Source organism: Empidonax traillii, unplaced genomic scaffold (genome assembly GCF_003031625.1).
Source record: "Empidonax traillii isolate 1590-97213 ecotype Southwest subspecies unplaced genomic scaffold, ASM303162v1 scaffold2034:size41634, whole genome shotgun sequence".
Classification (NCBI taxonomy): domain Eukaryota; kingdom Metazoa; phylum Chordata; class Aves; order Passeriformes; family Tyrannidae; genus Empidonax; species Empidonax traillii.
The window spans coordinates 1-11,205 of NW_020957227.1; the positions used below are offsets into that span (position 1 = coordinate 1).

An 11,205-nucleotide genomic window follows, 5' to 3' on the forward strand; every position below is an offset into this window, starting at 1 on the left:
TTCCACACCTGAGGCCAATTAAGGTGACAAGGGCTGTCAGTGTTAATGGCTCTCTGGTTCCATCCCTCTGTGTCAAAGAGGAAATGAGCCCGTGGGGACCCCCCACACTGAGCAGGGCTGGGCACAGCCTGCAGAGACGATTCCCACCAAACCAGGAATGGTGTGAGGCTTCCTTCTAGTGTTTAAAACGCAGATTATTTTTAAAGATGCCAATCAAAACATTCCCTATTTTTCCCCTCTGTCTTACCAACAGACCGAGGATAAGGTGATTTTTTTTTTTTATTTCTACACACAAGCCGAGAGCAGTGAAGATGAAGTTACCCTTTTAGGGCCAAAGTCCCATTGGCATTTTAATTACTCATTCATTTTTGGGGCAGTGGGCTAACAAGGAGCACCTCCAGCTGTGCCCTCACACCCAGGAGCTCAGGAGCAGCCTCGGTGTCTGCAGCCGCAGGGAACGTCCACACTCCAACCCCTGCCAGTGAGGAACAGTCCCCTCTTCAGGATTACGCTGGATTATTTGGACATCAGGAAGAATTTGTCCCTGGAAAGGGTGGTCAGGCCCTGGCAGGGGCTGCCCAGGGAGGTTTGGAGTGCCCAGCCCTGGAGGTGTCCCAGGCAGGCACTCAGAGCTCTGGGCTGGGGGACAGGGTGGGGATGGGACACGGGGGGGGGATCCACGGGCTGGGAGGGCTTTTCCAGCCTCAATGACTCTGAGATCCCAATCCAATGTAGTTCCAAGGAGACAGTCCCCAGGCAGACACTCACCTTCAGGGTGTAGACTCCCATGCGTCCCGGCACCTTGTAGAAGATCCCCTCCTCGCCGCGGGAGTTGGTGTGTAACATGGCATTCAGGCAGGCCAGGGGGGACGTCCCGCTGCAACACAGCACCACCTTCATGGCCTCCTGGGGCCAGGGGGCTTTGGGGGGCTCCCCTTCCTGCTGGGGGGCCCCTCACCCCACCCTCACACACGTTCCCAGACCCAGCCTGCGCTCCCAAGGGGAACAGGAGCGGGAGCTGCCACAACAAGCGACAGGGACGCCGCTCCACGCGTCCAAAAGCAAACAAAAAAGCCCCCACCTTCAGGCTCTCCAAGACTTTTTTTTTTTTTTACCAAACATCGACCCCAGTCCCGGAGCTTTCAGGCTCTGGGTGCTCCCCGCATCTCGTGTGGCAGGTTTGGGGCGAGCACAGGGATTCTGTGTTGTGTTGGGGGGCTTTTTTCCCCGAAAAGGAACCCCCCGTCTCACAAAAATGAGGGTTGTGGGATAAAGAATGGAAACAAATGACGCAATTTCCCCTGAAGAGAGCAGGGATCTCTGATCCCAGCAGGACAGTGGAGACACAAGATCCGTCTTTTCACTGGTGGGGGGTTTTTTGTTTGGTTTTTTTAACCCCACCCTGCTGCAGGTAGGAGCAAACCCAGGAGGCACAGGGGTGGCCTGTGTTCCCACTGCAGGGACAGGGGGATCACAGCCTCCCCCAGCCAGCTGCCCTTGCTCCCAAAGCACACCAGGATAGAGCAGGGCCCCTGCCCAGAAACAGGGAATCCTTCAGGAACCAGGACCACCAAACTGATTAAAGCCTGAACTTGTGACTGAAGGAGAGAGCTCCCTGAGCAGGAGACACTGCTGTGCCTGCAGTAAACCCAGAACATTTCAAAAATCCCCCCAGACGGGGTGAAAGGAGCCCTGGGAGGAGAGGGAAATGCAGGTGGGATGAGCACAGCCCTCCAAGGATTTGGGCAGGAATTGGTGCTTCAGGAGCAGCAAAGGGAACACGGAGCAAGGCACCGTTCTCTGTGGGATCAGGACAGGCTGGATCCACGATCCCAGTGGTGAGAACCAGCAAAGCACAGCTGAGCTCTGCAGTAAAATCCTGTTACACTGCATTTATTGCTTTGGGGAAGGACAGAAATCCTTCTTCCCTGGGAGGGTGGGCAGGCCCTGGCACAGGTTGCCCAGGGAAGCTGTGGCTGCCCCTGGATCCCTGGGAGTGTCCCAGGCCAGGCTAGAGCAACTGGGATAGTGGGAGGTGTCCCTGCCCATGGCAGGGGCTGGGATGGGATGAGCTTTAATGTCCCTTCCAACCCAAACCATTCTGGGATCATCTGGGTGATTTTTATGCCTTTTTCCCAAGCACTCCCAGCCTGTAGAAGAGCAGGGATCACTCTGAATCCCTCCCATTCCCAGGAAGCCTCAGGGTGGCAGGAGAGCTCTGCCCCAGGCCTGACCTGCACCTCTCACCAAGCACATCCTTTTAAAAGCTGCACCAGAGCAGAGCCCTCAGTGCCGAGCCAAGCATTCCACAGCAGTCTGGGCAGAGCTGTGCTCTGGAAGCTCCCCGAGGGAATGATGCCTTGGCAGGACCCATCTTTACAAAAGCTTTACTCATCTGGCCTCTCCGCTGCTCCTCCTGAACTCATTCCCTGTTTAAACAGCTTCTCCTTATTTTTAATTCACTCTTTTCTCAAGGTTATGTGCCCCGTCCCTGGCACAAATCAAACACTACTCGGGCCTGTCACACAAGTTATCATTGAATTTTTTAAAGCTAAAACTAGTCGACAGATCCCACTTAACTTTGAAAAAAAAAATGGGCTGGATTTGGGCAGAAGATCCGTGGCCATTTCACACCCTTTCTGCCTTTCTGAGCACTCAGTCCCCGTGGGAACCATCCTGTTTCCAGGACTGTCCCTCACTCCCAGCCCTGCTCTGGGTGCAGGATGGTGGCTCCCAGCTCCAACCAGCCTGACCAGCCCCTCCAGGCAGCTGCTGCAGGACCACCAGCAGCTCCCACCCGAACTGATCTGGATCTCCCAGTGGCACAGGAACCTCCAAACTGGACACTGGAACCTCCAAATTAGACATACAAACTGAAAAAAAAAAAAACCACCAAATCACACCCAGCCCTGGCAGTTTGCTCCCAAATGCATGTGCTGCTGGGACAAAAAGCCTCTGCAGCTGCACTTTCATCGCTGCACCCACAGCAGGGCATTATCCCAGCTTTATTCCAGCTGGGAATTGCATGCTGGGGGACAGCAAACCTGTGCTAAGGGCTGTGGTGATGAGGAGGATGATCACCTTCAGCAATCATCCAGTGCCAGGGCCAGCCCACTGACAAATCTGGGAAAATCCAGGAAGGTGTCCTGTTGTTCACACTGGTTCCCACCTCAGCTAGACAATCCTGGGATTGAGGGCTAGGATCAGGACAGGCTGATAAATCCAGCTGGATTTGGGCACCAAAACGAGCTCGTGTTAAAATTAAAGCCCAAAACATCCCTCTGCCAGAGTTTGGGAGACTCAGAGGGGGCTCTGACGGCCTTTACCAGGCTCACTTGGTTTCCATGGCATTCCCAGCACACACTGAAACCTCCTGGCTTTTCCTTTCCCAAAGAAAAGCTCGGCAAAGCCCACAACTGGGAAACTCCCTCCTTGCTGTCTGCTGGGAGCTGTCAGCCACTTCACCTCCCCAGAACTGAAGCTTTATCCCTGCTCCCAGGGTACTGGAGCTTGGGAAAAACCAGGGAGACACAAACCCACCCCTCAGAGCCTCCTCTGGCAGAGGCAAAATGGTTGAAGTTGGAATCAACCCAATGGCTAAGCTGGAACCAAAAATGGCTCAGCCTGGAGAAGAGAAAGCTCCAGGAAAACTTCAGAGCCCCTTCCAGGGCTTAGAGAGGCTCCAGGAGAGCTGGAGAGCACTTGGGACGAGGTGGGGGTGGCTTCCCACTGCCAGAGGGCAGGGTTAGGTGGGATATTGGGAAGGAATTCCTGGCTGGGAGGGTGGGCAGGCCCTGGCACAGGTTGGGCAGAGAAGCTGTGGCTGCCCCTGGATCCCTGGGAGTGTCCCAGGCCAGGCTGGACGGGGCTTGGAGCAACCTGGTGCTGCCAGTCACTGAAATAAGGGGTTAGTAATGATTCCCTTCTAATGCCAGCCAAAAATAACCAATTTAACAGACCTGAGGAATTTATAAACCCACGACTGACGCACAAATTGCGTTTCTTACATTACTGGCTGAGCAAGGCGTTTGGGAACTTGCAAATATTAATTCAATTCTGAATATTACCATTTTCCACGTGCACACTCTGCCACTAACGAGGTGGAGAACCGATCCCAAGGTGATCCCCAGCAAGTGACTGTCCCTGTGCTGGCAGGGCAGGCACATTCCTGACTTTATTTTGACTGCTGGAAGGGCCAAACCAGGGTAATGATGGTTCTTGTGGGCAGAGGCAGCTGTGGGGCCGGGCCGCAGCACAAGAAATGGATGTTCCGAGCTCTCCCCCGCTGAGGATTTCTCCAAGCTTCCCAGCATTTCAGCCCAACACACACACATACCACGTCTCCCTTCCCAGATATCCCAAATTTAGGTCAGCATTTCAAACAGGACACTTCAAACCCCACACTAAATCAAAAGCTTCTTCAGGCTGAGCAGGAAAAAGGGGGGTTGAGCGGTAAGTGAAGGTTATGGTGAGGACTCTGCAGCTGCCTGTGGAAGGGGAGGAGGGGGTGGAACATCCTTTTCACACTGCAATCCCACTGGAGCATCCCTTCCTGCACTGCAATCCCCCTGGAGCATCCTTTCCATGCTGCCATCCCCCTGGAGCATCATCCCTTCCACACTGCAATCCCCTGGAGCATCCTTTCCACGCTGCAATCCCCTGGAGCATCATCCCTTCCACGCTGCAATCCCCTGGAGCATCCTTTCCATGCTGCCATCCCCCTGGAGCATCATCCCTTCCACACTGCCATCCCCCTGGAGCATCATCCCTTCCTGCACTGCAATCCCTAACTGGTGAAACCATACCAAGTGATCCAGCAGTGAGAGTCACTCCCCCCCATCTCTGCCCCAAGGGCTGGACAAAGCTCCCCCAGGGAGCAGGGCTTTGCTAAGGGGGCAGCATTTCCCCTTCTTCCCCACTTTCCACATGAACCAGACACTCACATGACAGCTTTCTGTTCAGTAGGGTATTAAAACGTGGTGGTTTAGGGCTCCCTGGTTCCAGGAGCGTGGAAGTGCCAGGGCAGAGGCAGAGCCAACAGCCACCCCCACCAGACATGGGCAGGGTTAGGAGAGCAGCTCGTTCCCCAAATTTTAACTTGCTTTAAATTTGGCTTTTCCCCCCACAAGCAGCGCCCCCATGAGCGGCCCCAGACAAGGTGCACACCCCCCACATGCAGACCCAGCACCCCCTCACCCCAAACCAGCAGGGCCAGGCACAGCGAGGAGCCGGGCACCATCCAGGCTGTGCCCCAGGAGCAGGGATGATGCCAGGGGCATGCAGGGAGGGCAGGCAGGGCCAGCAGGCACAGCCAGGGCTACCAGCAGGGGCTAAGGGGGGGCTAAAGCAGGGCTCTGGATTAGGGCTGGCAGGTGGTATTAGGAGGAGCAGCTCTGGGGCAAGCAGCAGCAGGTCTTACCTTCTGGAGGTGGAGAGCAACCCAAAAAAAGGAGAGAAAGAACCCCTTTAAAAAACTTGAGCAAAACAATGGACTCATCATTAATTCACACAACATTCCCCCACCCCCCCACCATACACCAGAACTAAACCTTAAATGCCTGGAGGACACTGTAAAGCTCTCAGGAACACACTGAAGCTGGGCTAATTTATGCCTTTAATTAACGGTCTGTAATGACAACGGCAGGATCAGCAGGGGCTCCGAAGTGCCGAGCCCCGGATAAGAACAACCCCCTTGCAGGACCCCCTGGCTGTCTCAGACGGGGTTCAGGGTGGAAGCAGCACCTCCAGGTTCCCAGCACTGCAGCAGCTCCACCTTTCAGTGTCCCCAGGTCCCGCTCAGGGCTGTTCACACCCTGCAGGGACCGTGCAGGAATCAGCAGCTCCTGATTGTTAAGGAGGAGTAGTGAAAGGGAAGCCCCTTCCCCTAAGGCTTTTGGGGCACAGAGTTAGAGTCCCAGCGGTTTTGGGGTTCCCCCTCTGTGTTTGTGCCACAGAACCACGAGCCAGCTCGTACTGAAGAGAAACCCTGAACTGAGGGTTCCTGAGGCCTCAGCTCCAGGGTTTGCCAGGAGAGAGCCAAGCCCTCGGACTCCTGCAGTGCTCATCAATGCTCCTTGTCCCCAGCCCCTCTCCAGCTCTCCTGGAGCCCCTTCAGGCTCTGGAAGGGGCTCTGAGCTCTCCCTGGATCCTTCCCTTCTCCAGGTGAGCCCCCCCAGCTGTCCCAGCCTGGCTCCAGAGCAGAGGGGCTCCAGCCCTGGCAGCATCTCCGGGGCCTCCTCTGGACTGTCTCCAGCAGCTCCACGTCCTTGTGCTGCTGTTCCCCAGGGCTGGAGGGGGCTGAGTGGGGCAGAGGGACAGAATCCCCCCCAGTGTCCTGCCCACACTCCCTGTGTGCTCTACAGGGAACAAACCCAGCTCCCCGTGGAGCACAGACACCAACTACACCCACAGGTTCATGATCCAGAACCAAAACCCACCCTGGCCTGGAGCTGGGGGTGCCAGGAGAGTGTTCAAGGGGTAGAAATGCCACCTCCAGCTTTTCCTCACTTGAGGAAATGCCCTGGTAGAAGCCCCTGCCTGGCTCAGAGCAGAAAACCCCCAACAGGAGGACGGTCAGGAGTGCCCAGAGGTGACACCCACACACCCAGTGACCCCGTTAAACATTAACCTGGAACCGTCCCTGGGATTCCACCTGACAGGCATTTATCCAAAAATAGCTCCGACCTGTACTTTACACCAGAGACTTTCCAGAGAGATTTCCTTAAACACATCACAGAGCCCTCAGACAACACCACGTCCCTGAGGCCCAAAGGCCACCCTGCCCCAGCATTTGGGGTCATCCAGACGGGCAGGAACCTCTGGAGACCCCCCAGTGCAACCTCCAGGAGCAACTGCATCGCATATCTCAGGGCTTTTTTGTCCAGTCCAGCCCTAAAGAGCCCCAGAAGTGGAGGCCCCACAACCTGCCCTCCTTTCTTCGCCCTTATGGTGAAGAAATTATCCCCTCAGATATTCCTTGGCATCCAAGGCCTCTCAGTAGAGCACTGGGAACCTCCACGGGGTGGGGTCTGGCTCCAGTCAGCACTGGGACAGCCTTCCCAGAGAAGCTGTGGCTGCCCCTGGATCCCTGGGAGTGTCCAAGGAAAGGTTGGACGGGGCTTGGAGCACCCTGGGCTGGTGGGAGGTGTCCCTGCCCAGGGCAGGGGGTGGGATGGGATGAGCTTTAAGGTCCCTCCCAACCCAAAACCAGCCTGGGATTCTCTGATTCTCTCTCTGGCCCAAACACAGCAGTGAAATGGGAAATTAGGCTTCTGTGCCTTTTTTTCCCCCAAAAAAGTGGTTTAAGAGTCTGTTTTATGTTAGGAATTCCATGAATATTTGCAGTAGAGCTGGCCAGAGCACCAGGTCTGTTGTCACTGCAGAGATGGGCTTGGTGTTTAGATGGATTTCCTTCTTGATCAGTATTTGGGCAAAACCAGTCCCCGTGTTTGGCCAGGGGCTCCCAGGATGGTGCTGTGCAGTGTTCCCCCAGTTGCTGTTGGCTTTTATCACACTCCAGTGTCACCTTCTTCCCTGCAATTCCAAACCCTCTACACCAGTACCAGCGCCCTGAGTCCTCTAAACTCTCCCCCCCCATTCCCTCGAGCTTCTCCAGGAGCAGCTGCTGCCCAAGCACATCCCGGGGATCACTGAGGGCAGATGGACTGGCTGCACCACAAACGGGACAATGACACCACCTGGGCTCCCATTCCCTCTGCCTCACCCCAGCACGTCTGTGGGAAGGTCACCTGGCACTTCTGCAATTGTTTTCTCCCTAGAAATCGGTGATTTTAAGGAGTTTGACGCAGCTGAGGATTTGAGGCCATAGATGGTGAGTAAAACCCAACAAACACCCCCTGCAGTCAGAGCTGGCAGAGTTTAAGGACCAGGTGCTTTGTGGAAGTACTTTGCTGTCAAGAAAACTGCAATTTGGTTTATTAAAAGCAAATTGCACTGAGAAACAACTCCAAAACCTCTAAAAACACCTGACTCACACACCTTGCACCCAGCTGAGGAGCCAGGGCAGGGCACTGCTATCACCTGCTGCCAGAGGCCCTGCCAGAACCTCCACAACCTGGAGAGCCCCCCTGCTCCCCTGACAGCTTCTCCTCCTTCTCTAACAGTTTTCCTTTAAGGAATGTTGATTTGTGTCAAGCCCATCTTGTCATGGGCTATGACTCACCAGAACCCCAGCCCAGCCACAAGCACTGGCCCTCACTGCAACGTATTTGCTATAAAAGGGACAATCTTTTAGGTTTTAACCTAAATAAAGCTTTATTACACCAATTTAATACCTGAGGGTATTAAATCACCACCCAGCATCCGAGTGTGGCCAAGGGGAGGAGCTGAAGCTGAGTTTCCCCCTCACTGTTCCCACAAACCCCTCTGGGACTGAGGCTGCTGAGGAGCCTGTGCTGTCCTGGTGCTCAGCACCAGCTCCCTTAGAGAGGGGAAACAACTCCACCAGCTCAGGCTCAACCCCCAGAACAGCTCTAAGGGGAGGATGTGGGGCTGAGAAGGGTTACAGGCACTGCTGCACTTCTGCTCTGCCCTTGTTTTTTGCTGTTTGGGCCCAAATGCGGCCTGAGCAGCCAGAGACTGGATCCTTCAGGTGCCACTCGAGCTCCTGCTTGAGGCTGTGCCCCAAGAGAACACCCTGCAGGGCTAAGGAGGGTCCTGAGTCCCTGTGCCTGGCTGTTTGCTGGCCCTGTGCTCTGCCACCAGGACAGGGCAGTGCATTCCCAGCCCCTGGAGTGCCTGCGCTGGAGCAACAGGATTGAGCACAAGACTTTGAGCTGCCCCAGGGCAGGAACCAAACCTCCCTTCTGTCACCTCCCCTAGAGGGAAATGAGCACCTCAGTGTTGGATAAATCCCACATTTCCCAAAGGTGCTGGAGGAGAGGGTCCTGCTCTCACAGCACAACTCCTGCGCTGGGCCCTTGAGTGCTTCCTGCAAAGCAGGTGGATTGCTGGGTCTGAGTGGCAAAGCGCAGCAGGAAGACATAACTGAGGCAAACTTGGGATGGGTTATCCTATAAAAGAGCTGCAGCCTGGAGTCCTGCGCTCCTGGGAATCAGGAATGACCCTCCTCCAGCTCCCCTGGGGAAAAGCACTGCTGACCTGAGGGCTCGTTTGCAAACGGGACCCAGACACCAAATCTGCACCATTTCAGTCCCCAAAATCCCGAGGAGATGGGGGTTAACAGCAAACCACACTGAGCTGGAAGCAATGGCTTTCACTGCTCCAGGTACTCCACTCACCTGATTTCCTTAAGCCCTTCTTTCTGGATAACCTGAAGGATCTCTTTATGGCTCATGGGTGTGTTGGGATATTTCTCCAGGACCTGGCGAGCGAAAGCAGATTGAGAGAGGAAGTTACTCATGTGAATTTGGACTTTAATATTCAAGTGCACCGAAAACTACAGTGACTGGTTTGGAATTCTCCAACTACTGACCCTCTCCCACCTCGTGGCCACCACCTGAGGGACACAGGGAGCAGGGGGGCTCCAGGGACCTGCTCAAGGACCTCAGTGCAATTCCCAGCTTTTGTTTGGAATGTGCTGCCCCCAGACGGCACTTTGTGGAGAATTAAAGGCTCCACAGCACCGGGGGAGCTCCCCAACCATCAGCTGCCCGCCCTGGAACGCTCCAGGAACTCCGAGGTACCTCAGATCCAGCACTCCCCGAAACCCCAAACCCATGAGCCGAAACTGTTACTCAGTTTGGCTGAAAGGACTAAAGAAGCTGAAGGAAAATGGGGGGGGTTGGCACTGCTGGGGCTGTTTGGAACTCTCTGCACACAGGTCAGCCTTAAAAGCCCATAAATTTGGTCCATATGGAAATGGCTCCTCTGCAAACCGCCAAACACAATCCCAGCCCCTCAGCATCGCTCTCGTCCTTCCAAGGGCACTGAGATGCAAAAGTAGAGTTGAAAGAGTGGCCAGAGAGATGTCTGAGGCTTCTGAAGGAAGATGCCAGTTACCCCACGTCATTTGGATATTTTAAGCAGTTATTTGTGCTGGGGGATGGGCAGGAAATGCCTCGTTTCCTTCTTAGTCATCAGCTTTTGACCCGAGCCCAGCGCATCAACCCCCAGCCCTGACTTGGGGCTTCCACCAGACACAAACCACGAGTGCCCGCCCTGCAAACCCAGCCAGTGACTCTGCAGAGGGAAATGAACACTTTCAATTCCTCTGTTCAGCAGCTGTGCAGGACCCAGGGCTTGTCCTGAACCTCTCTCCCTCCAGGGATGGGATAACACCCCGTTCTCCCCACGGCTGCAGATTCTGCCCCCTTGGAAAGGACTCTGCCTGGGCAGCAGCATCTCCCTGCTCAGAGAACAAAACCCCCACCTTCTGCTGCATCTGCAGCTCTGGAGGCTCCAGCTGATGGCCCCATCCTGGTAAATCTCTTGTTAAGGGATGTTAAAGCCTGACTTTCGGAGAACCAGACAATCATAAAGCAGATTGGGTGGGAAGGGACCTCAGAGATGATCCAGTTCCACCCGCAGCCCTGGGCAGGGACACCTCCCACTAGCCCAGGAGCCACAGCTGGAAGCTTGTTCTGCACCATGAGCTCGAGGCCTGGCGAGGGCAAGAAATGAAGCTGATCTCCATTTCCATCTGCAGTGTCACCCCCTCACTGCAGGCAGCAGAAGCAGAGGAGAAATGAGGCAGTGCTGGGAGTGCACTCTGATCTGCCTGAGGGCACACACAAACCCAACCGGGCCTTTTCCTTCCTGGGCACTGTGCCCTCCTGACAAGCCCCTGCAGACGGTGCTGGGCCGCCCTGGGAGGGTCACTCTGCAAGATCAACCAGCTCTCCTGGGTTTCTCTGCTCCACGGGACACATTCCTGGAATCATGGAATTATTTAGATTGGAAGTCAGCCTTAAGATCGCCGAGTCCAGCCATCCCCCAGCGCTGCCAAGGACACCACTAACCCACGTCCTCAAGTGCCACCGTGGCTTTGCCAGCTCGGGATCAAAGTTTTCTTGTGTTGAGCAACCACCAGCACAGGGGAAACCCATCAAACGGCCCGTGTGGCTCCCCAGGGCCGAGATTAATTCGCACCCTCCTGATAAGAGTCATCTCGCGCTCTTCAAGAAACTCATTGAGTATTAACTCTCCCCCTCGTTAGCTAAACAAAGCAGTTCACACCTCCAGCTGCACTAACAGCTCCCTGCTGCCACACAGGCCCAGCCAGAA

The 11,205-nt window shown here is 55.2% G+C and overlaps 1 long non-coding RNA gene across 1 annotated transcript; it reads right to left on the reverse strand.

Annotated features, from left to right (window-relative positions):
- Window positions 1–774: 774 nt before the first annotated feature.
- LOC114071473 lies at window positions 775–9,344 on the reverse strand. The gene is made up of 3 exons (XR_003574042.1): window positions 9,261–9,344; window positions 7,526–7,528; window positions 775–877 (listed from the first exon to the last, which is right to left on the reverse strand). It is a non-coding gene; the product is annotated as an uncharacterized LOC114071473 (long non-coding RNA).
- Between the last annotated feature and the right edge of the window lie 1,861 nt (window positions 9,345–11,205).